This window comes from Ceratina calcarata, unplaced genomic scaffold (genome assembly GCF_001652005.2).
Source record: "Ceratina calcarata isolate Rehan_Ccalc_2016 unplaced genomic scaffold, ASM165200v1 scaffold78.2, whole genome shotgun sequence".
Taxonomy (NCBI): domain Eukaryota; kingdom Metazoa; phylum Arthropoda; class Insecta; order Hymenoptera; family Apidae; genus Ceratina; species Ceratina calcarata.
This window is the reverse complement of record NW_017179105.1, coordinates 2,665,759-2,680,808: the sequence shown is the minus strand read 5'-3', so window position 1 is coordinate 2,680,808 and position 15,050 is coordinate 2,665,759. Positions and strand designations below refer to the sequence as shown.

Sequence of the window (15,050 nt, the reverse complement as noted above, 5' to 3'; positions counted from 1 at the left end):
TGTTAGCAGTGTTTAAGTTTATAGCCTATACATCCTTAAAAACAAATTTCAATTTCGAACGATGGCCCAATTAATTTCCAATAGTGAACACAGATTATGTGGACCGCAGTCAAATTATTCCAACCCAATTTTAAGGGTTCTGCCAGATCGCTTTTTACTATACATCATATAGAGCATATACACAATCTTCACGTGTCTCGGTTGATTGGCATCGCTGTCAAATGCAGTAACGACGCGAATACTATGCGACGATTAGCAGTATGTCACCCAGCCTGATTAATTATGCCGCGTTGAACATCGACCGATCATTTAGATTCAGGTTAACTGGCTAACAATCGATGAAACCCATGCATGAAATACAAATATGATAAGTGGCCGACATCTAGTTAATCTATTCTAATTGTGCCTCTTAAATATTTCATCAAAGAGTAATAATAGTATACGACCATTTTTGTATCTACAACTATCGTTTGAAGCATTTTTCGAAATTTTGAGAAAGAAGAATTTGTTATTCATCATAAGCAAAATTGTGCAACCTAATAGAAAGTAGTTATTTAAAAAAGTTTCTCCCAGTCTGAATATTTGATATCCCGTGTGAAAATATGCTTAGATCCAGATTAACCCTGGAACTTATCCCGAAAATAAATCAGCTCTCGCTGCTCTCTCGGATAAATTTATATTTATAGCACGAACTTCTCCCTGGCCAGTGGTTATTGTCGTTTCGCGAAACCGCTGTGTAGGTAGACGAGTAGACGTACACGACGAGAGGTTGAAATAACTGTACTTTCCATTGACAAGACGCGTATTTATGAAGACCGACCCAAGGAACGAGCCAGTGGTGATTTTTCTACTGGCAAACTGCTACCTGTGGCTTCTATCGATACTCCCTTACCTCGACCTCGAGATGTTCTTAAGATGGATGGAAATGGCCCGTGAAAACCGCTGTCGCGATTTATGGCCGCGCTGTCTCGCTCATGGAATTTCAAAAGCTCCCCCGTGAAACAGGATCGCGTTTTTTTTATGCCTGGCGGCTAAGCGAGATTAACTGGCAATCAGCCTGAGAACTACGGAGAGAGGTGCATGATTTTCTGTTATCTCGAGCTCGCGCGCCTTGCCTCGGTATATTTGACTCGTTCGTGTTGGGAAATGCGGTCTGCAAGTTCGAGGATTAGGTCGAGTAAGTGCTTCGTACACGTCGGGGTTTCAGCGACGCGACTGTCACGTTTTAAGAACTGTTGTTTCAGCTTCGTATTTACACACTCACAGATTTTCCGTTCTGACCGATGACAGATCGTGACTTCAACAAATCAGATTTGAATAATAATGAGTTAAACTGAACGCTGAACAAGTCACAGGATTTCTGTCGGAGCAGCTCGCGCCGCGCGGGAAATGTAACTCCCTTTGATTTGCATACGAGCAGAGTGTCTCAAATTGACTTTAACTCGAAAGTACAAGGGAAATTCACGCGTTGGTAAACCGTCCTTACCGGTGAGAATCGCGTGGCCTTAATGTAGCTCGTGTTCCGCGATATTCCTCGTTAACCTTATCCCAGAAGAGAGAGAGTAAAACGCAGACGGGCCCGAATACACGAGGACCCACCTACTCTCAGTGCTCGTTATCAAAAGGATCCCTCTATGTTTTAACGATATATGTACTATGGTTGGGAGACGGTGTATGCACACATTCTCTTTACGCCGCGTGTGGTTCTGGTTTCCGCGTGAACAGCTGTCTGCACTTTCGTGTCTGTAACAACGGCGTACGGTCGGAATCGTTTCTTCAGCAATTTTCGTCGAAGGAGAATTTCTACAGGGATTTTCAAGCAGACTCGAAGGTACCGCTCATGGAGATTCTCCGCTGACAAAAAAATTGCCAAAGATATTACCGATTTTATCTAACACCATAAATTAATTACACGCATATTATCGCTCGAAAGATGCTGCCGCGACGACGTTGCGCAACGATAATTAAGTACAGTTGATAATTACAAGGTAGTCAATCGATACTATCATATAACAGTTACGCATCGAAAGAGTCAGAATCGTGAAATGATGGGTGTAAGGTGGTGAAAATAAATATAGCTGGAAATAATGGAAAGGCGATAACGTTAATTATGTGGGGGCCACGTCGCATTCGATTTCTCCTTCCATACGTTTCACTCGGTCGAGCCTGTAATTTGCAAAATGAGTGGGCCACGTTTATCGGCCGCGAGACGAACACCGTACGCGCGGCGGTTAACGATAATTCGTATTACGTGCTTAGCGAAATTATAGGCCAATTATTAGTAACTCCCTTAGGTAGCAATTTCGAGGCCTTGTGATTTTCTTAAACGCGGCTTTATATCGCGATCGTGACGAGATTCTTATTTTCGAAAGGTTAACACGAGACATACTAGAACTACTGACATATCAATGTTACGAAACCAGAATGAAAATTCATCAGATATGAATCAATAGAATTATCTCGCAGTCCTTTCCGTTCTGCTTTTGTAGACTAAAGAAAATCTCCGTGAACGCTCGTTAGTAACATTTTTTGCGATTCAGTCAAGGTCTTCGACCGACGTTAATCTGCAACATCTCTTTTACTCGAAATGGTTTTACGAATGTCCTTAAACAGGCATGCATCGGATATAAAAGGAAGGACACGCTGCGCCGCTTTAATTTATGTATCCACCTACGGTGAGCGTGAAGTTTCCGTTCCCTCGACGCTGCGAACCAAACGAACGTATTCGAGACGGTGTACCCTCGTTCGAAACGTGCACGTGCCGATCAAAGCGAAGAACTTCCGGTTTCGACTACCCTCGTTCCGACGTTCTCTTATCTCTCATAGTTATAAAGGGTTAGACATTTTCTAATCATTGGATACATAAATAATGTTTCTCTAATAAGAAACAGAACACGGTTTATCGCAATTAAGTATCGAATATCAATTCATTCTATTAAACCGATAACATGTATCATAGAATCGTTTTTTAACGTTTATTCGCATTACTTCCTGCGTTTAATCGAACCGAGATAAGGGAGGACCGGTTTGCTCATGCAAATAGCCTATGAGGATACGATGGAAACGTGGAATAGGTGGTTTAGAAATCATAATGGTCGCTGTTACATGACCGGTCGTTATTTCGAGCCACTGACTCTGCGCTTCTTCTATCATTACGATTACCCCGTGCTCACCGGAGCGTCGCGCAGCTTTCCTCGATATACCTTTTCAATTAACCTACTCCGTCAGTCAACTAATGAAAGTCCTAATAATATCTTCCTTCATTAGAGCATTTAAAACGAACGAGTCGTGTCGTACACAGGCTGAATAATTTTATTTCAATTAATGCGGCCTTACATCGATTCGTTTATGTAACGTGCGAACTTGCGTTCCAAGATAAATCGAATAATTCACGGTTCTCTCTTTTGTGGGAGAATTACTGCTGAGCCAACGATTTCCGGACCCGAATCCTTCGGATTCCGAAGAAGTACGCGATTGCGTAATACCACGATGTTTGGTAGCAAACAGAGCGCGGCGTTTCACGAATTCCACGATAAAGACCCCCATAAACCGTGGGGAAAGAAACAAGAGGTGGGCGCGGCTTAATTGCAAAAAACCAGTGAGATATTTTAGTTTACTTTAGAAAAGGGCCTTTCGCTCTCTCGTGTAACAATGACCCGTCTGATTTTCACGTGGAAACTTTTCAGACGTTCGGTACGCGTGTCGAAACTTTTAATTTCGCAAAGATTATACGGTGGTGGAACGTGAGGCCGTTTCGGTTGCACGTGGATCGCATATAGGGCAATTATTTCGCGATTTCCAAGGTACAAACGCTATTTATCGCGTTGAGTCAAGGCGGCCCCGTCGAGTTTCCAGAATTCCTGCGGATTTACCGAGATATTTATAGCGACGCCGGTTTTGTTCGAAAACGTTCTCGTTTAATTCGTACACGTTTCATGATGGGAAAGAACGAAGTTTTTTAAAATCTGCTGTCAGTTCTCGGTCGAATAATTCCCGGTACAATGTATGAACTGTCTGTTTGATCGTGCTCTTTGTGTACTTTTATCCAAACAGACGAGGAACAGCCTTAATGAAAGCTTCAATACATTTGCACAGAATCCTGATGAATGGACTACGTCTGACGAAGATATGAAACATTAGGCACGCTCGTCTGGCTCTGGCGAAGGCATACCTGCACTTTTCAAGGTAGGTAACGCGGACTCTGTGTAAGTTCTTAAAACGGAAAATTCTAACTATCCACGGCCTCGTGTTTGTACGAGAGCGCCGAGTGTTTAAATAAAAGGATCCTGGATCTCGGCAGCGCAAATGTTATAGAAAATTGAACGCGAACCTCGCCCTATTGATATTGCAAATTTCCCGAATCCACTCTGTTTGAGACACACCGTTTGCACAAGCAATTTATTGCAAATGCTGTACAGTGACTCTGCTTGTATAGTCATTCTATGAACGCGCGCGTCTCAGAGAATTTCTCACAAATATTTATTAAAGAATTTACGAACAAGTTTAAACGCACTGTTCGTTCGAACGTTAATAATTTCAATCTAACTTCGAAATAGTTTATAACAGCTTTTGCCGATTTGCGTCGAGAGAGATTCTATATCGTTTAAAATTAGACAATCGCACGAAATTATTATTTTAATTGAATCGTTTTATGGGAAATAAGTTTCCATTAATTTTGGACGATCTCGCATGGGAAAAATAACTTTATTCATGAGCGTCGCGTTCGTTCGTTACCAGTCGCTTGTTATTATTGTCGTCACGTATTTTTATTCGAGCATGGAAAATTGCTTTTTAATGACGAAACGCATACATGCGATCCATTTTAATTGAGAGCTACCCTGGCCTCAAAAAAACACCGCATGCTACTCACAGCTGGGTCATAAAAAAGAAATTTCCTAAATACCGAGCCACTATTTTACGTCATAATTGAAAATAAAATTCCCCAACGAGAATGTGAGAAATTATTCTACGTTTAAAAAAGCTATTTCACAACGAGGCAAATTTCTTATTAAATTGACCAGCGTTTCTGCTCTATGATTTTCACGTCGGATAGAGAAACGTGAAAAGATACTAGTATATAAATATACACCGTCTCGCCGGGTGCATTTTCGGTGGAAGGAGAGAAGTTTACGATCGACTACCGCAGGAGTGGAAAAAGAATGACTGTATCGGTAGAACTGACGCGACGTTCTCTACCCATAGGTTTGTCGTTGCTTTTGAACGAACCCGGCATATAAATGCGGGTCGGCGTCGTTGCGCAGCTTCCACCCTGACAGGAAACCGTCCACGATAAAACTGTAAGCACACCGGTAGTATCGACGAGCGGGAACGTTTATGCGATTCGATTCTGCCAATAGTTTCGTTCGTGACTCCCAGTCCCTATTTCTCTCCTTCCCGTTCCAAATCAACTTGTATCGAACATCTAGATTTTCGATCTCTAACTGCAATTTCCTAATACGATGGAATTTACACGTGCGTTTGAACGACTTCTATTGCGAACCGCTGTTCGTCAAAACGAGTCTATTGTATCGCCCGAACAATGAGTGCTGTTTTTCTCTCGCTTCAATTTACAATTAAAGATTTACAGGACGCACGTACAGAAGACCGTGTGAAACAAACGAGGAATCCGTGCCGCCGTTCCGCGGCAGCAAATCGGGAAATTTACAACGCGATCCGTACACAATTTTTTTCCGCGGATGTAAAAAGCAGTCGAGCCAGTGTGAATTATACGAACGTGGAGAATAAAATACTCGTCCGCGTAAAAAATAAAAAAAGATCATATCCAGGAAGAATTACGATTTCACTGATGACAAAAAATGGATAATACGCTTGATGCTTCCGTCGAACAATATTAACTATTTTAAATATACAGAATATTCTTTGGTAAAAAAAGTAATGAGAAACGACGTCGAGGAAAATTTGTTTCGCTGCAACCAGTTTTTATGGGAAATTACTTTTCTTTGTGACGCGCTACGCTTTACTTCCCCGAACGCGTCGAACATTTAATAAAAATCCATCTCTTCGGACGACGCGTATCGATCACTGCAGCGATTGATAGGAGAACCTAACGAACGGACGGTCGCCCAGGTTCGAGTTTTTCAAGCGATTGTAACCCAGCTAGTGTAATTTCGAGAGGAGACCCCCCGGTAGGAAGTACTTTAGGCCGTGCTCCATTCATACATGGGATTGAATAGAGAACTGACATGCGAGAGCGAATAATGCGGAAATGTAGAACCTCTGGAAATACGAATTGCATGCTTCGATTGGAGAACAGAAATCTTGTGATTTAACATTTTACTAATATTCATTCTTCATTTAGAATCCTGTAGACTATTTTTAATTTGCATGGATTTCTCTGGAAAATCGATGGGAGGATTTCAAATGAAACATTATCGAATTTCTATCTCATCAGAATAAGGGAAACGTATTTTGTTTGTCTCGGTCCGAGGGATGAAAAGTTTCTTTGTTACACAAGTTCTACCGGACGGGATGTAAGTTCCGACTTAAATGGTGGTCCGGGGGAAGCAATAAAAAAGTCTTAATGACAGGATCGCAAACAAGTCGCCCTTCAAAATAAACGGATTTCTTTGGAGAATCTCGAGCATTAACGACTCGCACTTGGAAACTTTTGAATTAATGACACTGCCGCCGGTCTTCTATTCTACTTAGCAAATATTTCTTGCGATCTACGCGTAACGCGGTCTAAAGAAAAACGAATTTCGTTCGATGTTTCAAATGCAAAAATTCTTTTTACTAGGACGTCTCCGCTGACAGTGATAAAATGATTTTAACTCGACATTTAACCGCGTCGTATTCCCAGAGTGAATCGAAAACAGTAGCGAAGTCGGAAGATAACTGCAATCAAGCACGTGTTTGATCCCTGCATTAAGTACACGTTTGGTTCGAGAAACATTTACTCTCAGGTTAAGCTGGTTTCTTTATGGCTCCCATAAATTACCACATTTTATCGTCGAGGAGTTACGATCCTTTCTGAAAAGTAGTAGCGATCCAGGAAGCCCCCTTTCAACTTGCGAGACAATAAGGACGATTTCCGGGCGAATATAAATAATCGAGTTCAGTCCTTTCGTCGCAAGGCCTCAGCCCTTTGTTTCATTCCGCCGAAACTTTACGTCGCGCCTTTTCCAACTTTCCCTTCGCCAACTTTTCTCGGCATTCGAAACTGTGGCGAGAAACGTTTCCCTTATTCGGCATGGAGTTCGATGCGTTTTTTTATTCCGACCAGGAAATTGCTTTGCGAATTTTACGCGCGGTCAAATAACTTCGATCGCGTACTATTTGACTGTGCGTTTAACACGCTTTCTGTGTTTCTTGCGCTTTCGATTGAATATCGTTGGAGATATAACGATAAGAAATATCAATTAAACTTGTCCACTGACATTAAGGTCTAAATTGGAGAATTGAATCTCAATTCGCCAAGAGTTCGTTTAATCAATAAATTCAATACATGCTGCGTTTCAATGAAATTATTGGACGACAAATGAATATATGTATACGTACCGCTCCTTATTGACTCTGCCTGTACGTTTCACGGAGGGCTCTAAATGCGAAATTCATGAGAATGCTCTTAACTGAGAGTAAACTGTTTACGGTAATTGCAACGGAGAGCCGTTGAAGCATTTTACGTCAATTAGAGGTTCACCGCAATTACTAGAAATCTATAGGTGCCAAGTGAAAAGGTGTACACTCTCATTTTTCATCTCTTTCTGTATTCAATTTTTTATGTCCATTATAAGTTACTTTGCAGCAGCCTATTTTAATACTTTGAAGAGGCGGCAGCGTTAACCGGGACACGGGAAAAGCTTCGTCCACTCTCATATTCTTTTTTTTTTTTTTCGTTCCACCTTTGCGCGGGAGACGCATATCGACTATCTTTATTTTACGAAGTGGATCCGGAACGTGGATATGCATACGCGAGCGTGACAGCGCATAAAAGCGGCTTGTAATTTCGAGGAGAAATCCTGAAATTCATCGGGATAAATCGTGCTCGTTACAGTTAACTTTAACCTTCCTCGAATTGGAAAATTCAATCAAACATATAAATCGGTACTCGGAACATTCGAAGATACGTTTCAATGTATTTAAACGTTTAATTTTACATAAAGATCAGCAGTCTAGACTATATATACTCGTATCAACTTCATTATTTATGACAAACGGCTATGTCCTATTACATAACATAGTACGGTACGATATTCCTTTATCAAATTATAATTGAGTGAGCGACGTGATTGTCAGGAATTCTAAATATCACAGTATCCCACGGAAATGTCGCAGGAGCATCGTCCGACGATTGCCATATCGACCAGAAAAGAAATGCATTTCCTGTGTTCCTGGTTGCCAGCAGAGAACGAGGAATAAAAAAGAGAAACGAAGAAATTGCCAAACGAAAGAGGAAAGAAAGTTGGACAGATACTTTCCTAACGTACGTCAAAGATATTTTTATCATTCCCTGTTTGAAAACTATTCCGAGCAAAAAGATTGACGTTAGAACAATGGCTAGATGCTACTTTTTCAAATGAATCGTTTCATATCGGAGCGAATCAGACAGGAATCTATACCAGACGGCTTTCTCCTTTTCCTTTTAGGTGGCAACAGCCGGCTTCAATTATTCGCTCCGAAAATTCCAGCTTTCGATCGCGAGAGCAGTGAAAACAATTTTAAAACGCGTTAACCCTTCAACGATTTTCATCGACGATTCAGAGCCGTGGTCGCGTTATAAGCGAACCTGCGATTAAGTTACAGCCAGGGCTGGCTGCGAACTCGACGGTTAGCGAGTCGAGTTTCGCCGCGAATCCAACAAGAAGCTGCAGCAATCCTAATGGTTGATCAAGTTTCTACCGGCACCAGCGACGGCCCGCGTAAACGGGATAAAGGCCTCTTCTCGTTTCACAATTGCTTGTTACACCCGTCGTCAGCCAAACTTAATTGACCAGATTCGCTCCCAGAGAAACCAAGTCCAACTTTCAGAACACACAGGATTCAATTAGATTTTAATTAAAAGTGAGACCAGGCTGAATCGCTTTGAACTCGCGGGATATAGCAGTCGCAAATATTTTTCATACAGAACAAGTATTCAATGAATTTCACGCGTCGCATTGAAAATAAAATCTCCTGAAATTGCCAGAACTTGTCGGGTGAGAAACGAACATTATAAAAAGGGCGCAAATAAAAACAGGAACAAACCAATTCCGTTCCGTCTTTAATTAAGTCCCTTTTATCCCGTTCCTCGATGCCGCGCAAGCCAGATAATTAAATTCATCATTCGACAAGCTAAATAAAAACCCTCGCCGGAGATCGTCTAACAAAGCTTCACCTCCGGACGAGTTATCGAGCCTGGAGAATCCGCTGAGTTACAGCTGCCAGTTTCTCTGTTTGCGAATTGCCCTGCCGGCAGGTCGGGACTGAATTTATTAGGATTAATTCGATAAGACGCGCACATAAACTACGCGAAATCGCATTTGCCCCCTGAATATCTATCATCGTGCCACGCTAATCCAATACGCAACCGAGATTGTCCTCAGAATTTGATAACTCGACCGTGTAATACAAACTGAAACACGAATTCTATTCCCCGATCTCAGACGATTATTTTCCGATCGACTGATGAAATTAAGAGGAAATAGGAAACGTGTGTTCGCGCTTGTAAATTTAATAGGAAAATACTCATTTGTTTTGTTAAGGACCTGAGTATTTACTTGAAATATTTATTTAAAAGCACTCTCGAGAAGATTTATAGATGCAACGGGGAGCCGAGGCTCGCAGAAAAGAAAGTTGTAGTATACAAGACTGCTGTTAAAGATATCGGAAAAGACCCGTTTAAAGTGTTTCCCCGGCGTTTAAATAGCTCGTATCGACAGGTACAACAATGAAAGCGACAAACTAGCTCGACATTTTTCGCAGCGAGCTTAAAGCGAAATCGATAAGAACGTTCCTTAACAACGTGTACTTCGGTCATTATTTAAGAGTTCTCGATCTCATCGTATCATTAGTCTTGATAACGAAGCGAAGTATAACTGTTAAGAGGATCTCCGTGTTTTAAGAACACCTGGGCGTGTATTAAATAATTTATGATTACTGGTTCTCATGTATAAAAAATAAATAAATATCATGGATGAATTGCGTACTGCAATTTTTTAAAGATGGAAAGAATTCTGAATTTATTTCTGAATTTTTTCTGTTTTCACACTATTCAAGATAAGTAATTGCAAAAATAGAATATACGATCCGTGTATACGTTTCATGAAAGAAATATTATTTTGTCCGATGTGTGCTTGCGTAAAAGAAAAATGTGTCTCTTGGAAATAGGGTTTGGTCGAGCTGGTTTATCGATTAACCATGGATCGGCTGCCAGCAAGAAGTCAAGCGTAAATCGAATTTATATTTGCAGTAAAATTCTACGTATCTAAGCACGGTTATGGGATGAAACCGATATGTACTCGCGACGAATCAATATTATTATACAACCAACAAGATCGAAAAACTCCAATGAGAGCTTATATTAATTTTCGCTGGGTTTACGAGATATTGCAGTATCGGGGGAAAATTAGACTAAGTGGTGGCTAGACGCAGCTGGCCACTGTTATCGAGCGTACCCTCGGCTTTTTCGGAGCAAAGCCACGTGACGTCAATGCTGGCTCAACGGATTTCCATACAGAAAGAATTTACGTATATCCGAAACGCATTACTGAACTGTCGCACCAAAAATTCTTCAGAAATTCTTCTCGTGAAACAGAATATTATCTAAGTATAACTTTACGCTCGAATACACAATTTATGATATTCATGAATCTCATTTATAAACTTACATTGTCTTTAAATATTAATTTCATTAAAAATTCTTTAAGAGCCCGCTTGTTCATTTTTAACAGGTAAATGATCATTAAAATTCAGGACACACGGACAGATGCTCTTTTAGGTCAGGATTAGATAGAGCTAGGTCGTAGATAAGGAATGAACTAACAAAGATAGGTAAAAGACTAAGCTAAGGGTAAATGATGGATAGGAGCACAAAGAAAACAGAGTACAGGCACGGGATTAAGGGCGAAAATCAATAAAAGATAGTAAACTGACACACGATAATAATCTCATGGTTGATCACGTTGATGGGGAAGGAAGAGCTTCTAACAATGTAGTATGGATTTATGATATGGGAAATGTTACTGATAAATGAATGTCGTCTATCAATATAAGCTCGATCAGACTATAATTTCTCGGCAAATATCGTCTTTAATTAATCCCGGAAGAGGATAGCAAGTAACAATTTCGAGGTAATAACGAGGTAACTGTATCCTCTGAAAAATTTGCCCGACACTTTTGGAAACGAGTTATGTAACAAGTTAAGCGTTCAGACACCGCACTCCTGCGTTAAACGTATTAAATATGTATACATGATATTGTGTCACGTGCATGTAACGCGGGTCGGCGTACATATGTATGTATGTATGTACATATGTATCGACGCAACGTACATTGGGTATCGAACGGTGGGTTCGAGTTAACGACTGGTTACAAATCACTGTGACACGATCGAGCACGTTTTGCCACCATTTGTTACCTCGTTAAACAGTACAACTTTTATCTGGGAAAGTGCAGCGCAGAAATATGAGTTCAATGTGAAGAAAATTGATTGCGAGAAGCCGCGAGAAAAACATTTACTTACAATCGTTGTTAGCATAAATGCATTTATGAATAATGACGCGTGAAGCGTTTAAATTTATGCAAATTTCTTGCATCTCCGAACGGACTGTTTAATTCAATAGGTTGTCGAATACGTGGATTAGCGTAATAAGGGAGCTAGCTAGGTAGCTAGCCAATATCTCATTGCTTGCAATATCTCGATCGAGATCACAATAAACTGTTTCTCGTTTTTTTTTTTTTTTCACCCCCATGCCAGTACTGACTGGCTAGCGAACGCAATTTTCTCTTAAATCGACTAATACTTCCCGGGTTTGATATACATCGATCATCATTTCTCATTCTTACTAAGAACGAGTTTGAGATCGAAGATCAAAAAAGCCTCGCGTCCCATAACTCGCAATAAAAGCGACCGGGATAATATTTCTTTACCCCGAGTCCGGTTCTCTTTAATTATACCTGGACATCGTTCGCAAGAGAAAATTACACACGGAAGTAGCGTAACATAAACTATACACCATCTTTCAGCATTCATTTGCACCTCGCCTTGAAACGCAGAAGCTATGGATTTTATTTACGTCTCTGATCCGGCACGATCGCAATTTATTTTAAACGGCCGATCGAAGAGATGTACCGTTAGAATATTAATGAGTAATAGGCATGGGCAGCGTCGAATATTTTTCGCATCCGTCGTCAAAGGGCGAAACTCATATGTTCACTCGGAATGCCATTGATGAATTCGTAACAGAGGACACGCATATCTAACTTCCCATCAGATAGCTGGGGAGTTAAATTGACAACCGAGCTGGAGTGACTCGCGAAATGGAAACACCGTTTCGGAAATAGATTTTTTTCAAACCAGCTACCCCTTCGCGTTTTAATTCCGTACACGCGCGACGCCGTAAGTAAAACTCGTTAGACCAGATTTAATTTAGATATCACTTATAAAGTCTCTGGTATCTCGATTTTCAATTCTTTCGCGATAAATTAGAAAGCGCTAGTAGATACGTTTTATTAAAACAGCTTGCAAGGAGAACACGGAAACGTCGGAAAATTTCTGTAGTTACTTAACCGCTCGAACGGATTTATTGCACTGTCATCCGATAGTTCACGTTGGCTAGATGCAACAAGAACAACGCGATGATACGCGATGGGAATAAACTTGAGGGATCAGTGCCAACCGCACGGGGAATGAAACTGCGACGGCGTCATTGTATTAGCATAGAGCACAGTTTTCTATTTATGACCGTGTATCGTCGAAGAAAAGGAACGCGACAGACCGGGAAATACAAAACGCGAGCTAACGAGTGCAACCTGTAAAGTACGTTTTTAAAAAGTGCGGCTGTCGCGGTTCATAAACATACTAATGTATTCTGACGAAATAGAAGCGTGTCCATTCTGCCCCGGGCTTGCATCGAAATTACTTGATCAAACGTTTCATTTATTCTAATGCGTCGCAAGAATTTAATTAAACTTCTGTCCCAGTTGTTGCACACTTGTTTTCATTAGCGGCCCACCTTTCATCGTCCAATTTAGCTTTTCGCTTGAACTAGTACGTTTCAGAAGTAATCGACGGAAATCTCGTCGTGTACAAACTTGCTCCATAAGTGCTTCAATGACATCGCTATCATCTCGGAGTTCAGAAGATTGTGCGGTATCTCGATAGTTCTATAGGAGTAGGAGTAAGGCTTCCATTTCAAAATGACTCCGTTGGAGTGATCGACAATATTTGTACAACTTTTTAATTCTCTAAAATGCAGCCCTCGTTGCTTATCAGTCGCGTTAATTTCGAAACGACGTCAGAGATGCGCATATATATTTCCGTAGAAACAAGTTTCGCTCCGCAAGTTCGCCGGTGTCCATCAGAAACGCATTTCGCTAACTTTGAGATTCAGAGTACATCGTTAATATGCAATTCTTTGGGAGTTCGTGGGAGAATATCAAACATTACTTTCAGAAGTCGTATTCGCTGCCAATGGTAAAAACACCGTTGAGCGCATCGTTATGCCATCGCGCCCGTACTTTCAGTCAGAATACCTTATTACAATATGTGACCAGAATCCAGTCTCTGTTTTTTTTATGATCAAACTGCAAGTCGGATTATTTCCTCGAACATTTCTGTATATAAATAAGAAGTCTGTGGACGAGTTCGGTATAATAAATTACTGACGTCAAACGCTTTGTTAAGAGGGTTTGTCTTAATTCTCGGCAAATGTCCCGTAGCAACGATGCGCCGCTCGTTCACCGTCTATAAACTGTTAAACTCAGCCACCTATTAATACAACGGGTGGGACATTTCTTTAAATAGTTTCCAAGAGCCAAACAAGAACCTCGCATAGTAGAATTGAAATTAAAGTACAGATCAGGTTTCTTGCGATGAGAGCGATTCTAAGTGAAAACTGAATGATTGAACGAAGATTGAAAACGTTGATACTCGATTCTAATGAAAAAGCCATATTCGTTAAAGGTTCATTAACCATCAGAATCGTAATTGGCGGAAGTACGCGTGATACACGTGACAGAAATTAATTGAGAGAGTAGACGCGATTCGAATTGGCGATCGTTTAAGCAGTTATTCCGGTCAATCATTTCATTCTCGGTGCGTAGTACTAAAATGGCTATGGAATCGATGCTGACCATTATAAGCGATCGGTCCGGCATTCCTTGTAGACAATCTAATGGTCTCGCGATTATACCCGACGCGATTCCGCGAATAAAAAGAAACATTTACATCGGGCATCTCAAAAAAAAAGGAAGCGAGATTGCACGCGGACACGAGAGAATTCCACGGTGACGGTGAGTGACGGTTCGAGCACGGGAAGTCGGCACGTAAAAGGGCGAAACTCATTTCTACCTTCACTAGGGGTTACAGCGCGGGCAACTTTCGGTTTAAAAAGATAAACGTTCCCGCGAGCGAAAGGAAATGCAATTTAACCGCGTGACGTTTAATGCCGGGATCGAGCGAGATGCGAATTTCGTAGAAAATATACGCATACATATAACGCAATGTACGCTTCTTCTCTCTTCCCGATTTTTAATTAGATCTCCAGTTGAGATTTTTACACCTTTTTCCCGAGCACACTGGTTTAATTACTACGCGGTTTTCCCTGGCAAAATTCGTGTAAAATTTTCAGAAAATTTTTATGTCACGCAGTCCTTCGAATTGCAAATAAATATACAGCATCTTCTCTATCAGGAATATGAAATAATGAAATGTGTAAAGAGTATTGAACAGCTGGCCTCGATTTCAAGTAATTCGAATTCCCGTATTTTTTCCTTAATTACCGCAGGCTTTCCTCAACTAACTGTTTACCATATGAACTTTTGATCATTCAGCCTCGATTTAAGTAATTCGAATTCCCGTACTTTTTCCTTAACACTAGATTGCCCAAGGA

The 15,050-nt window shown here is 40.9% G+C and overlaps 1 protein-coding gene across 13 annotated transcripts in view; it reads left to right on the top strand.

Annotated features, from left to right (window-relative positions):
- The window catches only part of LOC108630748 (histamine H2 receptor), a 76,226-nt gene that overhangs the window by 18,975 nt on the left and 42,201 nt on the right, over positions 1 to 15,050 (top strand). For 2 of the 13 annotated variants that reach the window (XR_003389854.1, XM_026818207.1), the window contains exon 2: positions 4,096 to 4,185. The exons of 9 other annotated variants lie outside the window; for them this stretch is intronic. The gene's annotated coding sequence lies outside the window, so the exon portion shown is untranslated. Of the gene's footprint in view, positions 1 to 1,811; positions 1,832 to 4,081; positions 4,186 to 15,050 lie in introns of those variants that run through there. 2 more of the 13 variants (XM_026818213.1, XM_026818214.1) reach the window with 2 other exon arrangements.